Raw genomic sequence first — 22,300 nt, forward strand, 5'->3', positions numbered from 1 at the left:
GAACATGTCCTTACCTTAGAAATTATCTAGAATTACCCATAGCCCTCTATTTTTCTAAGCTCCATGTACTTATCCAGGAGTCTCTTAAAAGACCCTATTGTATCTGCCTCCACCACCATCACTGCCAGCCCATTCCACGCACTCATCACTCTCTGCGTAAAAAACTTACTCCTGACATCTCCTCTGTACCTACTTCCAACCACCTTAAAACTGTGCCCTCTTGTGTTAACCATTTCAGTCCTGGGGAAAAATCTTTGACTATCCACACAATCAATGCCTCTCATCATCTTATACACCTCTATCAGGTCACCTCTCATCCTCTGTCGCTCCAAGGAGAAAAGGCCAAGTTCACTCAACCTATTCTCATAGGGCATGCTCCCCAATCCAGGCAACATCCTTGTAAATTTCCTCTGCACCCTTTCTATGGTTTCCACATCCTTCCTGTAGTGAGGGGACCAGAACTGAGCACAGTACTCCAAGTGGGGTCTGACCAGGGTCCTATGTAGCTGAAACATTACTTCTCTGCTCCTAAACTCAATCCTACTGGATATCAATCCAGCAGAAAGACCATCTGGTGTGTTTAAACAGGGAGAAATTAACAAAATGGGAATGATTTTAAAATGCTGAAGAACTAATAATCACAGATGTTTTGCTTTCTTTTAGGTGATATGAGAGTGCTGGAACTATTCAGTGATAATAGGCCTTCCTTCAAACAGAGACTACCATCTGGAGGTGTAGGAAGGACACACCTGCTATGGAAGAAGATGTTTTTAATGCTTAATGTTTAATGTTTATGTTCAATTTGTATTTAATGTAGTTTTTTTTTGATGCAGTGTTTGACCTGTCTTTTGGGTATGATGTTCTAATGAGGAATCAAGGGATGGAGTGTAAGGAAAGAGTTAAATTTGATTCTTCCTTAGTACATGCTAAATAGTCCGTGAGCCAGTAGGGTTGGTCGATACCATCTGAGGGAATAATGCTCATAGTGATTTTCCGCAAGGTATACATCTCTAGAGTTAGACAATATGTGATAGCATTGCACCAGTGGTAGCTTTATGTGTGCTATCATGCATTTTATAACACTACCCTAAAATAAGCGTTCCTGAAAAGTGGCCAATATAAAGTACAACATATATATTCAACCTAGTGGTATTTTGTCATCAGTGATCCCTCAACATTGAAATTTCTCACAATGATAGCTGAGTTCGAGCACTTTTCATCAAATGTTGCTATAAAATTCTACATTGAAAACTATGTCATTGGTGGCACTCGCAGTACAGTGCCCAATTTCAGGAGAGTGAATCATTTCATTTTTAAAAAAATATTCGGCTGTTGTTTATTTTGGAAAAGTCAATAAAAAACCCTTGGACACATATAATCACATGGATTTGTAGAGAATGTATTCAGGAATTCAAATAAGTAATCACTTTTTGTATATACTCCATATTAACATCAGTACAGCAGAAAATGTTACCCCAGCCCCCAAAAGCTTTTTACATGGCATGGAGCCTTTCAGAAATTTCACCTTATTACAAAAAAAGCAGATTTGATTATACACCCCTGCTTCGGATGAAGATCTCCTACTTGGCCTTTCTGATGTACAGGTATTCTCACCAGCTTCATCAGTAATGCTCTCCTTGGCTTTCCTTTTCAGAGTTTCTCAGTCTCTCTTCATGGTGAAGAGGCTTCTGCATCTTTGGTGACAGTAGATTCTTGGGACTTCTCTTTCTCCAAGTTCTTTAGCAACATCTAAAATAGGGGCATAGTTTCTCACTTTGGCTGATTCAAGTAATGTTTTCCAGGATTCATAGTCTCAAGGACTAACTAAATGGTCATCATCTTCTTTTGATGTTTTCCGGTGTATGATACACTGCTTCTGAACAGATTCTTTGTGCTTATGTCTCTCCATTCTGAAGAAAAGTGATTCAGCTACTCGAGATCTAAATCTACTCCACTCTTCTCTCTCCTCTCTTGTGTAGGACTATCCCACCACCACAGTACCTGAAACAGAAAAAAATCACATTAACATTGCTGGTGAAAAAAGCACCTGCTGCAAAGGTGATATAAATGTACGTATAAATGGTGATATACAAGATATAAATGTGAAACAGAACATGAAAACAGAAGTACATCTTGTGTAATGTATAGTCACTGTGTTGTCACTGCCAGTAATAGATGACATTTGTAGAGATGCTAATTTTAACAACTTTTCTGAAAAGCATATAGTCTGAGCTATATTCCCACCAATTTTCAAAGACAGGGTGTCAATAATAAGAGAGAACCATCAGTTTGAAGTAGAATGCTTTATTCTGTGCTATGTATAGTTTTGAAAAGTGTGTTTTGTCGTGGGGTTATAAATCGAGTGATGACACACAGAAAGCTACCCCTGCTGCAATGCTATCACATATTTTCTAGCACTAGGGGTGTATACCTTGCCAAAAATCACTACAAAAATTATTCCCTCCAGATGGTACCGGTGGCCCAAATTTGGGGGTCCTGGCTCACGGACTAAAACTGTGTAACACAAAATGGAAGTTTGTAACATAAAATGGTGTCAGTTTGGAATATGGTAATGGCCTGTTTTCTCTCTTACTGACCAATGTTGTCTCTATTTTGAACACACATTACTAAGATTAGATACTGAAGAATGTTTTCCAGTGATGGTATTGGGTTTGCTGATCGCAATGCTTTAAATTCAAATGACGCTCTTAAGTCCTTATCTGATATAGATAACCACGGGTACCCTCACTAAAGGGAGGTTATATTGTTACTACCTGATTTTCAAAAATTAGTTCACTTCCCTGTTTACCCTCTACAGCAAGTTTCACTGCCAATAGCCACTAATTGAGCGGTGGGAATCTCCTCCCTACCAAGGAGGAGATACATCCAGCTAACAGAGTAGTTTAAATGCAGTTCTTTTATTTTTAGTGATACAGGTTTAAATTTAGATAAGATTATTAAAATACATTTACAACTCATAGATGACACTTTGAAGTTAGTAAAGTAATTATCTCCTCGTTGGTGTGTGTTTTGCATCCTTCGATGATATTGTTGTCTCTGTATGCCAAATGGCTCCGATCCAATGCTGTGCAAAGGAAAGCTATCTCTTCAAAGGCCTCTCTTTCCTGGGCTGACAGCTCACTATCCACAAACTATCCTTGTCTGGATATTATCTTAACCCTTGCCTTGCTGCAACTTCCACAATAACGCCAAAGAATTTAAAGTTATTCACCCTTTCCACCTCCAGTCCCCTCATGAGAACTGGCTCATGGACCTCTAGCTTTTTCCTCTTGTATTCAATAATTAGCTCTTTGCGTTTGCTGATATCAAGAGATGTTGTTGTTGTGATACCACTCAGCTAAGTTTCCAATCTCCCTCCTATATGCTGATTCGACACCACCTCTGATTTGGCCAAAGCAGCAGTAAACTTGAATTTGGCATTGGAGCTGTACTTAGCCACACAGTCATAGGTATAAAGCGAGTAGAGCAGGGGGCTAAGCACACAGACTTGTGGTGCTCATGGTGACTGTGGAGGAGGCGTTGTCAATCTGTACTGACTGGGGTTCCCAAGTGAGGAAACAAAGGATCTGGTGCACAGGGAGGTATCGAGGCCCAGGTCTTGGAGCTTAGTGATGAGTTTCAAGAGGATGATAGTATCGAGTGCTGAGCTGCACTCCATAATCAGCTTCCTGATGTATGCATCTTCATTGTCCAGTTGTTCTAGAGCCGAGTGAAGAACCAATGAAATGGCATTTGCTGTTGACCTGCTGTGATGGTAGGCAAAATGGTGTGGATCCAGGTCACTCCTCCGGAAAGAATTGATATGCTTCATGACCAACCTCTCAAAGCACTTCATCACAGCGGATACAAGTACGACTGGATGATAGTCATTGGGGCAGGTTACTACCTTCTTCTTGGACACCGGTACAATTGATGACTGCTTGAAGCAGTTGGGTACCTCACACTGCCAAACTGAAGATGTCCAAAAACACTCCAGCCAGTTGATTAGCACTCGGCCAGCAAAACCGTCTGGGCCGGATGCTTTCCATGGGTTCACTCTTCTGAAGAATGCTCTCAGACCCTGAAATCACTGAGTTATCGGGAACTGTGGGAGTTCGTGAGGTGCCTCCATATTCTCTAGGTCAAAGCAAGCATTGAAGGCATCCTCATCTGGGAGTGAAACCTTCATGTCATTTATGTTCCTTAGTTTTGATAATGGCATTCAAGCCCTGCCAAGCACCATCAAGCATCCTTCTGTGATTCACGTTTGGTCTGGAATTGCCACTTTGCATATGAGATAGCTTTTCAGAGGTCATACCTGGACCTCTTATAATTTCCTGGATCGCCAGTCCTGAATGCCACCAATCTAGCCCTCAGCAGATTGTGGATCTCTTGGTTCATCCTGGGCTTTGAAATGGGGAAGTCTCTGATGTAATCAATCTGCCATACCTGGGCTGGAACAGACCCCTTTTAATGTGGTAAGCCAGTCTTTTAGAGTCACTCCTTATCCATCACTCCACCAACATATACGTGTACTTATCTGGAGGGTGGAGCTTAGTCAAGATGGCGCTAAACAGCGACTCCTTTGCTTGCATCTTCGGAAACAGCTCTATTTCCATCTTTAATATCTCTATTTTTCCCTTTCAGGTTTCTTTTGAAGACCCTGACCTGGAGTTACACACCGACTTCAGTGCTTTACAGGAATGGGACTTGCTCTCGTGGTGTCACGACTGGCCGTTATCCGACGTGCCAAGGGTGCGGCCTAAGAGTTCGGCTCTCCTTTGGAGGCCTAGGATCTCGGGCCTCTAGAGACCAGCAGATCGAAGGTCGGTGTCCCGAAAGACCAGTATGTTGTGGGAGCTGGAAGATCTTAGGCTGTGTGCCCAGAGACCTGAGATCTTTGGGCACAGAGCTCGGAAAAAGCAACGCAATGGATTTTTAACATCGTAAACCAGTGAGTTGTTTGTTATGTCTCCCGTCTCGCTGTGAAACGGAGACACCTCTTTCTCCCTTATTAGGGAGAGAGAGAGCCTGTGGTATGTCGAATACTGGGTGAACACGCAGACTTTGGGGTACTGCAAGTCTTTGTCTTTGCTGTTGCTTTTGCTCACGCTTGAGTGGCCGGTGCTGATGCTTTTTTTGTTGGCTGGGGGAGGGGGGATTGTTGCTCACTGCCACTTACACATGGGAGGGAGGGGAGTTGGGGGGACTTTGGGGTTCTAACATTTAACTGTCATTCATTATTTGGAGGCACTCCCCTGTTTTCATGGATGGTTGTGAAGAAAAAGCATTTCAGGATGTATATTGTATACATTTCTCTGACATTAAATTGTACCTTTGAACCCTTTGAAACGATAAGCGGAATCCAAAACAAGAATCCATGAAGCCAATTTGACAGACACTAAGAAAGAATCCACTAACAACAAAGATTAGAAATTAAGAGACCCACAGTGTTTACTTTGTACAGACACTCTACAAGCTGCAAGCTCAAAGAGTTAATGTCATTTTGAACTGTTCAGTCATTCACTGTTTTACAAAAGTTAACACAATATAGTAGTGTTAATATTGTATCCTGTTGCTCTGTTTTATGTTCCATTAGCTCTATTGCACCTTACTTTATGTTTAATGTTCTGCACATACCTAGTTCAAAGTTCATGTTTATATATTTAGAAAATAGTTCTACTATTTGAATTAATTACTTAAGCTTTACTGATGGATCGTATAATTGCACATCGTCCATGTATAGGTGTGTAATTCGTTTGCTTGTTTCTGATTTGATACCCTATTTTTGTCCAATTCAGTAAATTAGAGAGCGGTTTTAAAGCTAGACAAAACCATTGTGGGATTAGAGAATCGCCCTGGAAAATGCTCGGTTTATTTTGATAATGGTGGTGGTTGTTTTTGGGTGTTGATAGACAGGGTGATTACAGTACGCCAGATGATGTAGGAATTTCACAAGTATTGGGTGGAGTTTATAGATATTAAGAGCTTCTATTAACCATGAATACCGGACAAAATCAAATATTTTTTGGTAGTCAGTATAACATGAAAGATTTCTGCTTTTCCGCTGGGTTTGCTTTAGAACTATGGAATCTATTTTCAGTTGTTCTTTGCATCCTTTCATACCCTCACAGCATCCTTTCTACTCTTCTGAAAGTATATTGTGGTTATCTTAGTGAGTGATGATTCAGTGCAAGATGTGTGACGTTACAATAGTTTATAACTTATTGTTTATTTACTTATTTTTTTCTCCTTTGCATTTGCACAGGTTGGTGTTTTTTCCACATTGTTTGTCCGTCCCGTTGGATATGGCCTTTCATTGATTCTACTGTGTCTCTTGTATTTATTGACCACGCCCGCAAGAAAATGAATCTTAGGGTTGTATATGGTGACATATATATACTTTGATAATAAATTTACTTTGCACTTTGTACTCTGTATCTGCCAATGATTCTTCTGCCACCCACATGGTCATCCCATTATCCAGAAGTCTGTGTATACTGTCAGTGCAGCTGATCTGTTTTGTACTGCACTGGTACGGTGACTGCCGACAGTTCAGCTCGCTAGCTGGAACTACCCTCTCCCTGCTGCTGCAGAACTGTATCTGGGACTGGGTTCAGCTTTCCACCCCTGGACACTGGCTTTCCAGTGACTGGAGCCATCCGTAATCCTAGTGTGGCATTTGTCCGCTTCAGGCAGCTGTTTGTATGGCATGTCCCACGTAAGAGGAGAGGGAGCCACTGGGATAGGAAGTCCAGTGGTCTCTGTGGACTTATCCACAGGTGGACTGGCCACGTGTTCATATAATTTGCTGACCCTCCTTGAAACTTTACTTCCTTGTAACACTTCCACTTCACAAAGCATGCTTGCTGTGCTCTCCCCACCCTGTTGGTGGAGCTCTCTGAGAATACCCATATCAAAATGGGGAGATAGAGTCTCATGGTAACCTGGCGTCCCTCTGTGCAGGTGTCTGTCCCATTAATGCCCATTAAGAGCTTGGCAATTGTCTTTCAAAAGGTGTGTAGCGTTCAGCCACAGCAGGCAGGGTGCAGGAGCAGAATGCCAGGGGAGTGTTCACTCCATTTTGTTTCTGCCATGAGCTCCATACAGTGGTGTTCTGATGTACAGATACCTGTAGCTCAAAAGGCAGCCCAGATAAACGAGGAGCCAGAGACAGGACCTGAACCACTGCTTCCTTAGCAGCATCGAATACCTACTTTTGCTCTGGACCCCCTTCAAAAGTTGCCCTTTTCTGAATTACTTTGTATGGGGGTCATAGCAAGACAGTTAAGTGTGGTATCTACTGCCCCCTACTGGCTTTAGCTCTTCAAGTCTTCAGCAAAGAGAGGCTTCACTCAGAGAAAGCAAGCGAAAGAAAAGCTCACGTTTTTCCCTATTCTTCTTTATATCTGCTCAGCTAGGGGCAGTAGGGATGACAGGCGGGATAGCGAAATGCTCTTCTTGTGGGACGTGGGAAGGCAAGGAGACCTCCAGTGACCCTGACCACTACAACTGAGAGAAGTGCATCCAGCTGCAGCTTCTAACAATCTGCATTAAGGAGTTGAGCTGGAACTGGATGAACTCCAGGTCAGTTTGGAGGCTGAAGGGGTGATAGACATATAGAGGTAGTTACACCCAGGGTGCAGGGCACAGGAGACTGCGTGACAGTCAGGAAGGGGAAAGGGGTTAAGGAACCAGTGCAGAGTACCCCTGTGACCATCCCCCTCAACAACAGGTAGATCACTTTAACTCCCTATGCAGAACCTCGTCACTCGTCCGACCCATGCTATGGGTACTTACATGGACCACAACTTGTAATACAGTGTCACAGAGGTTATGAGTTAAGGGTGAAAGGTGAAAAATTTAAGGGGAACATGAAGGGAAATTTCTTTACTCAGAGGGTCGTTACAATGTGGAATGAGCTGCCAACGCAAGTGATGCACACGAGCTCAATTTCAATGTTTAAGTGGAGTTTGGGTAGGTACATGGATAGCAGGGATACAGAGGGCTATGGTCCTGGTGCAGGTCGATGGGAGTAGGCAGTTTAATTGGTTCAGCATGGACTCGATGGGCCAAAGGTCCATTTCTGTGCTGTACTTGTTTATGACTCTATACTTTAATCTTCTGTTCTGTTTCCAAATTTTGCCAACTACGGCAATTGTTGCACTGAAGCAGATTTGTGGATTCACTAAATGGGACAGAAGACACCAACTAAAGGTAAGTATTTTAACTATTTATTAATAAAACCAAGACAAACACTAAAACATTCACTAAAACATTCAAATTACACAGATGCTTATCTAAGTGTGCACACATGCCCTCTATCTACAGCACAGTTCCAATCTTTCCGATGCACAGTCCATCGGGGATCCCTAGAGAGATCCCAGATGTGTTACATTTATACTGCAGTACTTTGATGCTCGAAAACAGTACTGAGGCACCAGAGGCAGTGAATGGAAGGGGTGCAGTGTTCTTCAAATGGGCCAGTCGACAACTAACGCAGTGGCGGTGGCTTTCGGCTGGCAGATAGTATTAACCCTTTACGTTGCAACCACTGACCCTGAACTCATTCTCACTACACTAGCAAAAGAGAAACATACCAGAAACTTACCTGAGTTTCCATCTCTTCTCACCAAAGCCTCAAGCTTTCCAGTCTACCTGTGCCCTCTCACGCAATGGCCATTCTGCTTGACTTTTCACTTCCAAACATGTGACCTCCAGGGACTGAAGCTGGTGAATTGCTAACAGGAAACAAAGAAATGGTAAATATGTTAAATCCACTTTTTTGCATCAATCTTCACTATAAAAGACACTGCAGATATTCCTAAATCAATGTGTTAATTTCAATGAATATAGATTAACCTATAAAATTCCCAACCACTGAATATTAGTATTAGAGAAACAAACAGGGCTAAAGGCAGGTAAATACAGGAACCAATGACCTGCACCCCAGGATTTTAAGGGAAGTGTCTACAGAAATAGTAGATGCCTTTGCTAAAATTTAGCAAACCTCACTAAATTCAGGGAGGCTCTAGAAGACTGGAAAACTGCCATTGTGATTTCCTTGTTCAAAAAGGGAGGAAGATAGAAGGGGAACTATTGGCCAGCTAGTTTAACTTTGATTATTGGTTGGATGCTAGAGTCAATAATCAGAGGAAATAGCTGATCAGTTAGGAAAGGTGAATATAACCACACCTAGTCAATGAAAGGCAAGTCAAGTTTGCTCAAATGTTTTGAGGGCCTGACAAAAATTTGAGAACAGGGTTTGCAGTTTAAGAATAGGGAGGTTTTATTTCAGTTGAACAAGATGTTGTTGAGGCCTCGTAAAAATATAGTAACTTTGCAGTCTATACAAAGGAGAATCACTAGGCTAATTTCTGGGATGAGAGACTTGGCCTACCAAAAGATGGAATACAGAACTAAACTGTCTACCTTGGAGTTCAGAGGAATGAGGGGTAGCCTCATTCAAACATAAGATTTTAAAGGGTTTTGACAGGGTATGTTTTGAGAGGTTTCCACTAGTGGGAGAATAATAAACAAAGGGATATAGTCATAGTCATACTCATAGTCATACTTTATTGATCCCGGGGGAAATTGGTTTTCGTTACAGTTGCACCATAAATAATAGTAATAAAACCATAAATAGCTAAATAGTAATATGTAAAATTATGCCAGTAAATTATGAAATGAGTCCAGGACTAGCCTATTGGCTCAGGGTGTCTGACCCTCCAAGGAAGGAGTTGTGAAGTTTGATGGCCACAGGCAGGAATGACTTCCTATGACACTCTGTGCTGCATCTCGGTGGAATGAGTCTCTGGCTGAATGTACTCCTGTGCCCACCCAGTACATTATGTAGTGGATGGGAGACATTGTCCAAGATGGCATGCAACTTGGACAGCATCCTCTTTTCAGACACCACCGTCAGAGAGTCCAGTTCCATCCCCACAACATCACTGGCCTTACGAATGAGTTTGTTGATTCTGTTGGTGTCTGCTACCCTCAGCCTGCTGCCCCAGCACACAACAGCAAACATGATCGCACTGGCCACCACAGACTCGTAGAACATCCTCAGCATCGTCCGACAGATGTTAAAGGACCTCAGTCTCCTCAGGAAATAGGGGAGTAATATAATTACTGAATAAAGGAGATATTCCTTTTGAGGTGATGAATCTCTGGAATTCTCTGCCCCCAAGGGTGGTGGAGGCTGAATATACTTAAAATGACGATGGATGAATATTTGAAAGATTCAGAAATTGAGGGCTATGGGAAACAGGAGAGTTGAGGTCAGTGTAGGTCAGCTATGATCCTATGGAATGGTGGGGTAGGTTTAAGGGGATGAATGGCCTATTCCTGCTCATACTTTGTGTTCTTCTTGTCATTTTGGTAGTAATTTTTGGGATTTCAGACATGAAAGGTGATGGGGAAATACCTGGAGTTGGGAAGAGCGTTGTATAACACCAAGTGGCCAGATATGAGCAACACACATCAAAGTTGCTGGTGAACGCAGCAGGCCAAGCAGGATCTATAGGAAGAGGTACAGTCGACGTTTCAGGCTGAGACCCTTCGTCAGGACTAACTGAAGGAAGAGCTGGACTCCAGCAACGGCTGTGTTGCTTGAATTTCCAGCATCTGCAGAATTCCTGTTGTTGGCCAGATATGAGCTTGGATTGTATTTATTCAAGTACAGGGGTAATGTTATTTGCTGAGACGTTTGTTTGGCCATTCTAATTGCCCCAGAGAAGGTGGCGCTGAGCTGCTTTCTTGAACCATTGCAGTTTTTGAGATGCTGTTAGGGGTTCCAGGACTGTGACCCAGAAACAGTGCATTCACATATTTATTATAGAGTCCACATGAGATTTTGCTATTGTTTTCTGTGTGCCTAGGTCAAGTTTTGTTTCTTTGGTTTATTGCGACCAAATAGTTTCTTAGACCATTTCAGAGAGCAGCAACCACTGTGCTGTGGGTCAAGGTTACATGTAGGACAGACAAGGTGAAGATGGCAGGTTTCCTTCCCTACTGGACATTACTGACCCAGGTGTGTCTTGACAATAATTGACAATGGTTTTTATGACCATCATTGGACAATTTATTTCCAGTATTCAAATTCATTATCATCTGCTCTGGTGGGGTTCAAACCCAAGTCAGCAGGTCATTGCCCTGGATATCCAGATGATTAATCTACTGTTAATACTACTGGGCCATTAACTCCCTGTCTCAATGGCCTTCCTCTGCTGTAGGAGTCTCATTCTGATGCCAACATGAGCTTGATATACTTTGGCAGAATTCACTCAATGCCATCTTGCTGGATCCCGAAGCATTTTTGCTAAATCTGCACAGGTTCCATCAAATGCTCCTTTCTAGACCTTTCATGATTTGAAATAGTTCTTCATCTTCTTTTGTTAAAAGCAACAGCTACAGTTTCTGTAGTCTTGCTACAGAACTGCTGAAGTCTCTTCTTTCTACCATTATTCTGCTGACTCTCTACGGCCTTCACATCTTTTGAAAAATCTAGGGCTAGGTGCCAGACATTATACTCCCAAACATACTGCGGTGGTGGTGGTTGTCCATCGTGTCTGATGATGACAGGAGACCTGTGCGGGAGAGTTTTTAAAGTCGAAAAGCCGTTGCTCTGGGGCAATTCCTCTCTCTTGACCGCAGAAGTCCAGGTCCAGTGGTACGAACAAGCTTCAAAGACTGGGGTCTTCCTTGGTTGCAGTGGATGATCATGACGTCTTCTGTGCCTCGTCATGTCCTTCACCCTCCATGGAGAGTTGCAGTACTGCCGTCCTGGTCATTGGATCTCCCTGTAGATCTGATCCGCCCAGCCCGCTAGGGCCGACTTTGCATGATAGGACAGGCATGTCTCTATCTCACCAGGGTATGAGGCCCGCCAGCTACCCTCACCTGGTTTAGCCCACCTGGCGAATCGGCGTACCAGCGTGTGGCTGCTGTCACGTGCAGACAGCTACTTGGAGCCACAGGTGAGAGATAAGTGTCCAGTGGGGACCAAAGGTGAGTGAGCTGCCCGGGAATGGACATGACAAGCCCCTTCACCAGACGTGCTACCCCTCCCTGAACACCCCATACATCTCAACTATACCATTGTTTCATAAAAAGGTTTATCATGCTTTCAATCTCCCTCTGTTCTCCCCTGTAAAGTTCAAGTCCAAGATCCTGTATGCTTTCTTGCTCTGTCACAGTCAAATGGATCAACTGACATGGCTCAGAAAGTCATCTTTTGAAATGTATTCTCCTCTGTTTTATGTCCACCCATTAACAGTGTCATTACGGAGAATTTAAGTGATGAACACCAGTCTGCTGCTTCAGATATTCTTCCTTACCTTTAGCCCCATCACCCCTACTGGGGCTTAGACCATTGATAGCAACTCCCCAGAGTCCTCTGTCCTGGGCCAGTCTTTCATGTTATCCCAGCTGCAGCTCATCTTCGAAGATCCTTCCTCTCCAGGGATGAATGAGGTCATCTAGAGCTTCTGTTGGCCTTTCTGTAGCACTGGGTTTTTACAGGATGGGGTTGCTAGCCTTACATCCAAACCCTCCTCCTTTCACAGCCGGGCTTGGGACCGTCCACGGCAGAGTTGTTGCTTCAGATATGCATGCTCCTAATGGAAACAGACCAGTGAGTGAAAAAGATGGAAGCACAAATGCAGGAGACACAAAGAGTGCATGTCAGCAAGCTGTGAATAAAGTGGTTCAAGAATAACGGTAACTGTGCTTTGTAATGAAGGCTGGTTCTGGGAGGTAAATGATTAGTTATATAGATAAGAATAGAAGGATATGAGGAAGATAAGATTGGAAGGGATCCGAGTTATGGCAGAGACAACAAGTTCCACAACCTGGATAGCAAGGCACACTGAGAGAAAACAAATTGCAGAGAGTGTGAAGGCAGCCTCCCCAGCCTAGGATGGGAGTGGACACAAATGGCTGGACTAGCAATCGAAAGCACAGTCTGGGAGGGGGTGGCAAAGGCATAAGGTCCTTGTAGCCATTCAAGTACAGACCACCTCAAACTCTCCCGTAGATTGGCATGGTAGCATAGTGGTCAGCAAAACTAGTTACAGTACCAGTGACCCGGAGTTCAATTCCGCCGGTGCCTTTAAGGAGTTTGTACGTTTTCCCTGCATGGGTTTCCTCCAGGTGCTCTGATTTCCTCCCACAATCCAAAGACGTACCGGTTGGTAGATTAATTGGGCATTGTAAGTTGTCCTGTGATTAGGCTAGGATTAAATCAGGGGGATTGCTGGGAGGCACGGCTCAAAGGGCTGGAAGGGCCAACACCATGCTCTGCATCTCAATAAATAAATAAGTCACATAGATCAAAGGGACTGAGAGATTTATTGTCAGATTATTCTGACAGTTTTCTGCCATTGTATGCAATGTGAATTGCTGCCTGTAAACATGAAACTAAGTTATCTTGTTGATGCTCCTTTCCCATAGAGTACTACTGACAGCCATGTCTGATAGTTTCGGTTTTCAGAAATAGCAGGGGCAAAGATAAGGATGTGACTAAAGAGCTATGGACTAGCAGAGAAGGAAGCAACAAGCCCGTGAGCAACAAAGCTGCATTTTAAAGACTATTTAACATTGAGAAGACAAATGTGTCCATGAAGAGTATGTGATCAAATTTCTGGAACGTTTTATTGCCATCTCTGCTTAGCCTTATAGATAGCCAGTTAGGGATGCAGATACACATAGGAACATGAGAGGTAAGTAATAGGGGAAAGGATTTAAAGTGAAGGGCATTTTGGCTGCCCTACTTAATTAGATCCTCCTTAAAGTTTGGTACTCCCGCGACGGGTTTCTGTCCAGGGGCCAAGAGTAGGGTATGTTAGGGAGCATTCCAGAGTTAGGTGAATATAGAAGATGTTAATTCGGAGAAGAACCAGTCTTCAGTTCTTAATGTAAATTGCAAGCTGTAAATTAAAGTTAAAAGGACACCTTTGAAAATAAACAATACTGTCTGTGGAGCATAGGCTGGCCCACAGCACGGGCTGGCTACTCCAGAGGTGCAATCTATAGCAATAGGGTTATATTAATTGGGCCTGTATCAAACCAGGAAACATGGCCAAGTTACTTTGCACCATTGTGACTTGAGTAAAGGAAACTTGCAGACCAGACTGATGTTATCACTCAGCACATCAAATAGCTGATCTATCAGTAGTTTTGCGTGTCTGGGATCCCTCTCCCCAGAAGCTTTTAGAAAGATGTAAGACGATTCAGAGCATCTGTCACTGTAGATCTGTAATATTTTTGGATTTGTGAGGCTCTACCGAGAGGACCTCCAGAAGAATGCCTGCTTGATGTGCTGAATAAAGATTTCCACTGTATATCACCTGCTTCAGTGTCTCTCCAGTGACTCTGATCACAGTCACAATGGCTCGGAAGCCTAATGGTTGTCGGATAATAACTATTTCTGAACCTAGTGGTGTGGCACCTAAGGTTTCTGGTGGTAGTGAGAAGAGGACATGGCATGGATGGTGGGCATCTGCCACATTGCCCATTCTTCTAATCTGTTCAAGTCTTTCTGCAGACTCCCTGTTTCCTCAACACTACCTGCCTCTCTTCCCCATCTTTGTATCATCTGAAAATCTGTCCTCAAAGCCATCAATTCTGTCATCTCGATTATTAACAAATAATGGGAAAAGCAGTGCATCCAACATTATTCCAAAACCACACCCTCCCCCTGCCACTCCCATCGTGGAACACCTCTAGTCACAGGCAGACAACCAGAAAAGACCTTCTTTATTCCCACTCTTTGCCTTCTGCCAGTCAGCCAACCTTCAGTCAGATCAAGTGGGTAATATGATGCTCTTAATGGTTATGGATAAACTGTTGGAGATTTGATACTGGTACAACCTCCTTGCCCGTGTTTCATTTAAACTGATCAAAGTCCACTGGCAAATGTCCTGACAGTTCCTCTGTCCCCTGCACAGTCTGTACCCAGATTTTAAGCTGATCACTTCTCCCATATCCACAACATGTCTAACCTTGTGCAGGCACCCATGCCTGGGGAAGTGGAACCAGTGCTGCCCTGTTTAAACCAAACAGCAGACACCACTTCTGGGCCTTATCAAAGCCAATCATGAAGGCTCTTGTTCTTAAACACAAAAGGTAAACTTCTGCACTTGCCCGCCTGATGATCCCTTGGCCAATATTTTGCCCTTAACTGGGAGGAGTGGAAATTCCATCAGTCTCCACTGCTAGATTACCCCACCCACAGGAGTTGTTTCTGTGTGCTTTAGACTTGATACTCTTTGCTCTGCACTAACACTGTTCCTCTTCCCTCACTCAGAGTTCAAAACATTATCTCTATCTGCAGCCCCTGCCGTTGCATAGTCACACCTCTTTGCCTCTGCAACTCGCACTGAAGAGTCAGAACGTACTCTAGATTCTGTTTGCTGCTCTTCATGTATCTAGAACACTGGTTTTAAATTCCCACACTGCTGAAACTCTTAACTTCTTCCTATTTACTGTTTCATATACAGTAAAACGACTAATATACAAGAACATAAGTAAGTGGGAGCAGGATGAGGCCATTCAACCCCTCAATTCCTTTCAAACTGACAATGGCTAACCTACCCCAGGCCACACCTCCTCCAAGCCTGCTTCCCATGGTGCTGAATTCCTCGATCTTTCATGTTTCTCCACCTCCCCTAAATACCTCCCAATGACCTATGTTCCACTACTCTGTGGAGTAGAGAATTCCAGACATTCACTACTCTCCGCTCCTAAACATCTCAGTTTTAAATGACCAACCCCTAATCTTTACAGCCATGACCCCCCCCCCCCCATTGGAGACTCTGACTTGTGGAAACATCTCAATGTCCACCCTGACCTCCCCCAGGGTCCTTCCACAAATGGGGAAGTGTTCAGCATTTTCCTTCTTTATTCCTGGTGTCCATCACCGGTGGGATTGATAGGTGGGGAGAAGGCATGATTTTAACTTGTTGTCTGAACTAGCACTGCACCAGGATCTTGCAATGAGGCACACTCATGACTTCATTTGGTCAAGTTTTGTGCTCTTACTACAGCAGTGTTGTCCATAATGTTAGTCAGTCATGATATTAAATAATTAGTAATCCAGTTACGACTAATGGGATTTTGTCAGCAAGTTAGATTTAATTAAATGTTGACTAAATTGTGCAATCTGACAAGCATGTGATGTGAGCTGTAAATGTTAATCTTTCAGAGCTTGTTAGTAAAATGATAAGAGACACACACAAAATGCTGGTGGAACACAGGACAGGCGGAAACTATGCAAATGAATAATCAGTCAACGTTTTGGGCCGAGACTCTTCTTCGGGACTGGAAAAGAAGGGGAGAGATGCCAGAATAAAAAAGGTGTTGGGGGGGGGGGGAAGCAGGATAGCTCGAAGGTGATAGGTGGGAAAGGAGAGGTGGCTGGAGAGGGAAGGAATCTGATAGCAGAGGAGAGTGGACCATGGGAGAAAGGGAAGGAGGGGTATGGGGGGAAGTGATAAGCAGGTGAGGAGAAGAGTTAAGAGGCCAGAGCAGGGAATGGAAGAACGGGGAAGAATTCCACTTTCGGCAGATGGAGCAGAAGGTGCTCAACAAAGTGGTCCCCCAATTTTTGTTGGGTCTCACCAATGTAGAGGGGGCCGCATTGGGAGCACTAAATACAATAGATGATCCCAACAGATTCACGGGTGAAGTATTGCCTCACCTGGAAGGACTGTTTAGGGCCCTGAATGGAGATGAGGGAGGAGGTGAATGGCCAGGTGTAGCATTTCTGTCACTTGTAGGGATACGTGCCAGGAGGAAGCTTAGTAGGGAAAGATAAATGGACAAGGGAGTCATGGAGGGAGTGATTCCTGCAGAAAGCAGAAAGTGGAGGGGAGGTATAAAGATGTGTTTGGAGGTAGGGTCCTGTTGAAGATGGTAGAAGTTGCAGAGAATAATGTGTTGGATGCAGAGTCTCATGGGCAGACATCCCACCCTGCAAAAACTCATTTCAGGGAGGTAGCACCATCAATTTGCGGGAGACTCCTGGAACTTCCGGCAGAGATGGGATGTCTGCAGTAGAGTAGCTCCTTAGCAGCTAGCCAGCTAGTTTAAATAACGTTAGCTACACTAATGAACGAATGACACCTGTTAAACTCACCTCAACATGTCTTTTATAGTCTTAACCCACCATGGGCAAAAGAAAAGTCACTGTTGCAAACAGTGCAGCGAGCAACACTGTCATTATTTTGACTCCTATTAGGCAGGGGTACACTTTAGGGTAGTCTGGGGTGACGTACGTTTTATATTTTGTTTTTTTGGAACACTCTGCCATGGTGCGCTCTCACTCGCTCTCTCGCGCTCTCTCTCAAAAAAATCGATTTCCAGGATATTGTATATAATTTGCGGGCATCAGGGAGCCACTATCAATATGCGGGAGTCTCCTGGAACTTCTGGGAGAGGTGGGATGTCTGCATGGGGTGATAGGTGAGAACAAAAGCAACTCTATGGTGAGATACAGGTGAGGACAGCATCAATAGTGGAGGAAGGGAAACCCCATTCTTTAAAGGAGGAGGACATCTCTGATGTCCTGGAAAGGAAAGGCACGCTGTGGGAACAGATGTGGTGGAGACAAAGCAACTGAGAAAAGGGAATAGCATTTTTACAGGAGACAGGGTGGGAAGAGGTATAGTTGAGATAACTGTGGGATTCAGTAGCTTTATAAGTGTTGTTGGTAGGCAGTTTGTCTCTAAATATGGAGACAGAGAGATCGAGAAAGGGGAGAGAGAGGTGTCATAAATGGACCAAGTGAATTTAAGGGCAGGGTGGAAGTTGGAGGCAAAGTTGCTGAAATTGATAAGCTCAGCATGAGTGCAATGAACAGCCCCAATGCAGTGGTCAATCTAGTGCAGGAAGAGTTTGGAAGTATTACCGTGGAAGGCTTGGAACATGGACTGTTCTCTGCGGCACACTAATAGTCAGAGGTCTCCAGTCAGGGAGACAACCATCTCTATCACTCTCTTCTCCTGCTATGCCAATGCTGGATGTTGAATTAATACATTCTGAATGCCAAGTGACATCAGTCTCACCTGTTTTGGATGTCATCCATTGCCTCCTAGAGAACACAGACAGGATAGCCACCTGCCTGGTTTCATTCCCTAAGATTAAGTCCAGTACTTCCCCTTTTCCAGTGTACTGGTCCAAAAACCACTGCTGGTCGCACTTTGGAAATTCCACCCGCTCCCCACCCTGAGCCTTTTACCCTTGCATCCCTTTGTGATTTTCTACTTATCTGCCCTTCTATCTCCTGTGGTATTTTAACAGACCTGTAGTATACTCTTTTTCTTCCCTAAGCTCTACCCATTTGGCCTCATTTGAAGAACCTTCTAGGACAGGGGTTCCCAACCTTTTCTATGCCATGAACCAATACCATTAAGCAAGGGGTCTATGGATCCCAGGTTGGGAACCTGGAGTCTAGGATACTTCTCTCATTCCCACAGTAATTGATGTCGCAATGCTCTGTCCTCTTTCGCATCCCTCTGCACCCATTAGGCCTGAGGATTCTATACCCTGAAATACTGAATTGCCAGTACTACCCTTTTAATCTTGTTTCTGTAATAGCAACAATATCATAATCCTATGTGCTGATCAGTACTCAAGTTCATCTCCTTTACCAGTCAAGCTCCTTGCATTAAAACAAAATACATTTTAGCCTTCCAAGTCTCACATGTTTGCCCTGCCTGCTGGGCTAACTTAGTTTTCCTTCTATACTTGGCTACACTCCTTACCCTAGCATACATATATTCGGTCTCATTTCCCTGCTAAATTAGTTTAAAATCATTCCCAAAAGCACCAGCAAACCTCTCTGCGAAGAGGTTGAACCCAACAAGTTCAACTGTCCCTTAAAGGATCCTGTAACCTTATTTCCCAGCAAACAAAACAGAATAGTTTCTTTAGTTGCCTCCTATTCCCTGAGGCATATATAAAAAAACAAAACAGAATAGTTTCTTTAGTTGCCTCCTGTTCCCTGAGGCACAAATATCAAAATGTCCTTTCATTTCCTCATTCCATCACTCACACATTCTCTCTCCTCCTTTTGATCTCTCCCTCTCCCATTTTTTTTTCTCTCTTGTGTGAAAAGGAATTCCCAAATTGCCGCACTTGGTGCAATACCTTAAAACTCCTGTAACATTCACACACTTTAAATCAGTTTATAAAATGAGCTCTGAAGAATTAAGCAGACAAAATTGCTGTGGGTAGATACAATCACATGCACTTGAAGGAGACTTTTAAAAATAAACTGTAAAAGAAGTGTTGGAAGTCAATGATTATTTTCTCCATTTTCAGCTTTTTCATCTCACAGCCTGTTGGAAAGGACCCATTCCACCAATGGTGGTGTAGTTTCTGATACAGTACTCTGACTTCAGCCTGAATCTGTCTGGGGAGCAAACCAGCTCAGACTCCCAGAGCAAAGTCACTCAACTGTATTAAAAATTTTACTAAAACCTAAACAAACACCAAGAAGAATCGAAATACAGCATGGCACATAATGAAATTATTAAAGGACGGTCATATTGTAATATAGCCTCTGTATTAAAGGATTGACGGTGGATATGCAATGGCAAGCATTTAAAGGTTGCATGGATGAACTACAACAATTGTTCATCCCAGTTTGGCAAAAGAATAAATCAAGGAAGGTAGTGCACCCGTGGCTGACAAGAGAAATTAGGGATAGTATCAATTCCAAAGAAGTAGCATACAAATTAGCCAGAGAAAGTGGCTCACCTGAGGACTGGGAGAAATTCAAGAGTTCAGCAGAGGAGGACAAAGGGCTTAATTAGGAAGGGGAAAAAAGATTATGAGAGAAAACTGGCGGGGAACATAAAAACGGACTGTAAAAGCTTTTATAGATATGTAAAAAGGAAAAGACTGGTAAAGACAAATGTAGGTCCCCTGCAGACATAAACGGGTGAATTGATTATGGGGAGCAAGGACATGGCAGACCAATTGAATAATTACTTTGGTTCTGTCTTCACTAAGGAGGACATAAATAATCTTCCAGAAATAGTAAGGGACAGAGGGTCCAGTGAGATGGAGGAACTGAGTGAAATACATGTTAGTAGGGAAGTGGTGTTAGGTAAATTGAAGGGATTGAAGGCAGATAAATCCCCAGGGCCAGATGGTCTGCATCCTAGAGTGCTTAAGGAAGTAGCCCAAGAAATAGTGGATGCATTAGTGATAATTTTTCAAAACTCGTTAGATTCTGGACTAGTTCCTGAGGATTGGAGGGTGGCTAATGTAACCCCACTTTTTAAAAAAGGAGGGAGAGAGAAACCGGGGAATTATAGACCGGTTAGCCTAACATCGGTGGTGGGGAAAATGCTAGAGTCAGTTTTCAAAGATGTGATAACAGCACATTTGGAAAGCGGTGAAATGATCGGACAAAGTCAGCATGGATTTGTGAAAGGAAAATCATGTCTGACGAATCTCATAGAATTTTCTGAAGATGTAACTAGTAGAGTGGATAGGGGAGAACCAGTGGATCTGGCATATTTGGATTTTCAAAAGGCTTTTGACAAGGTCCCACACAGGAGATTAGTGTGCAAACTTAAAGCACACAGTATTGGGGTAAGGTATTGATGTGGATAGAGAATTGGTTGGCAGACAGGAAGCAAAGAGTGGGAATAATTGGGACCTTTTCAGAATGGCAGGCAGTGACTAGCGGGGTACCGCAAGGCTCAGTGCTGGGACCCCAGTTGTTTACAATATATATTAATGACTTAGACGAGGGAATTAAATGTAGCATCTCCAAGTTTGCGGATGACAGGAAGCTGGGCGGCAGTGTTAGCTGTGAGGAGGATGCTAAGAGGATGCAGGGTGACTTGGATAGGTTGGGTGAGTGGGCAAACTCATGGCAGATGCAATTTAATGTGGGTAAATGTGAAGTTATCCACTTTGGTGGCAAAAATAGGAAAACAGATTATTATCTGAATGGTGGCCGATTAGGAAAAGGGGAGGTGCAACGAAACCTGGGTGTCATTATACACCAGTCATTGAAAGTGGGCATGCAGGTACAGCAGGCGGTGAAAAAGGCGAATGGTATGCTGGCATTCATAGCGAGAGGATTCGAGTACAGGAGCAGGGAGGTACTACTGCAGTTGTACAAGGCCTTGGTGAGACCACACCTGGAGTATTGTGTGCAGTTTTGGTCCCCTAATCTGAGGAAAGACATCTTTGCCATAGAGGGAGTACAAAGAAGGTTCACCAGATTGATTCCTGGGATGGCAGGACTTTCATATGAAGAAAGACTGGATGAACTGGGCTTGTACTCGTTGGAATTTAGAAAATTGAGGGGGGATCTGATTGAAACGTATAAGATCCTAAAGGGATTGGACAGGCTAGATGCAGGAAGATTGTTCCCGATGTTGGGGAAGTCCAGAACGAGGGGTCACAGTTTGAGGATAGAGGGGAAGCCTTTTAGGACGGAGATGAGGAAAAACTTCTTCACACAGAGAGTGGTGAATCTGTGGAATTCTCTGCCACAGGAAACAGTTGAGGCCAGTTCATTGGCTATGTTTAAGAGGGAGTTAGATATGGCCCTTGTGGCTAAAGGGATCAGGGGGTATGGAGGGAAGGCTGGGGCGGGGTTCTGAGTTGGATGATCAGCCATGATCATAATAAATGGCGGTGCAGGCTCGAAGGGCCGAATGGCCTACTCCTGCACCTATTTTCTATGTTTCTATGTTTCTATGTATTCTGTACAGACATCACACTTATAACAATCTGACTGACAGAGCCTCTTGTTTCTACCATTTCCATCTGCCTGATGCAAGGAAGTTTGATGTCCAACTACTGGCAGAACAGAGATGCTGCTGCAGAGAAAGGTAAACGTTTGAGTTTATCAGCAGTCTAACATGTCAACAAGTGCTTCTCCTGGGACTATTGAATGCTGCTGAGGACAAAGCCATACTCAGTAAGTTTAAAGTTCAAAGTAAACTTATTATCAAAATACATACATGTCACCATAAATGGGCCTGAGATTCAATTTCTTGCAGGCATTGACAGGAAATACAAGAAACACAATAGAACTAATGAAAGACTGCACCCAACGGTGGACAACACCGAGATGCAGCACAGAGCATCATAGGAAGTCATTCCTGCCTGTGGCCATCAAACTTTACAACTCTTCCCTTGGAGGGTCAGACACCCTGAGCCAATAGGCTGGTCCTGGACTTATTTCCTGACATAATTTACATATTACTATTTAACTATTTATGCTTTTATTACTATTTAATTATTTGTGGTGCAACTGTAACGAAAA

At 43.5% G+C, this 22,300-nt stretch overlaps 1 long non-coding RNA gene across 2 annotated transcripts in view; it reads right to left on the minus strand.

Annotated features, from left to right (window-relative positions):
- Positions 1-1,346: 1,346 nt before the first annotated feature.
- LOC134340510 (uncharacterized) overlaps positions 1,347-22,300 on the minus strand; it is a 28,835-nt gene continuing 7,881 nt past the window's right edge. For both annotated transcript variants that reach the window (XR_010016567.1, XR_010016566.1), the window contains exons 2-4: positions 12,342-12,620; positions 8,612-8,741; positions 1,347-2,001 (exon numbers count right to left, since the gene is read on the minus strand). This is a non-coding gene — a long non-coding RNA (uncharacterized LOC134340510). The remainder of the gene's footprint in view (positions 2,002-8,611; positions 8,742-12,341; positions 12,621-22,300) is intronic.

This window comes from Mobula hypostoma, chromosome X1 (assembly GCF_963921235.1).
Source record: "Mobula hypostoma chromosome X1, sMobHyp1.1, whole genome shotgun sequence".
In the NCBI taxonomy this organism is placed as follows: Eukaryota; Metazoa; Chordata; class Chondrichthyes; order Myliobatiformes; family Myliobatidae; genus Mobula; species Mobula hypostoma.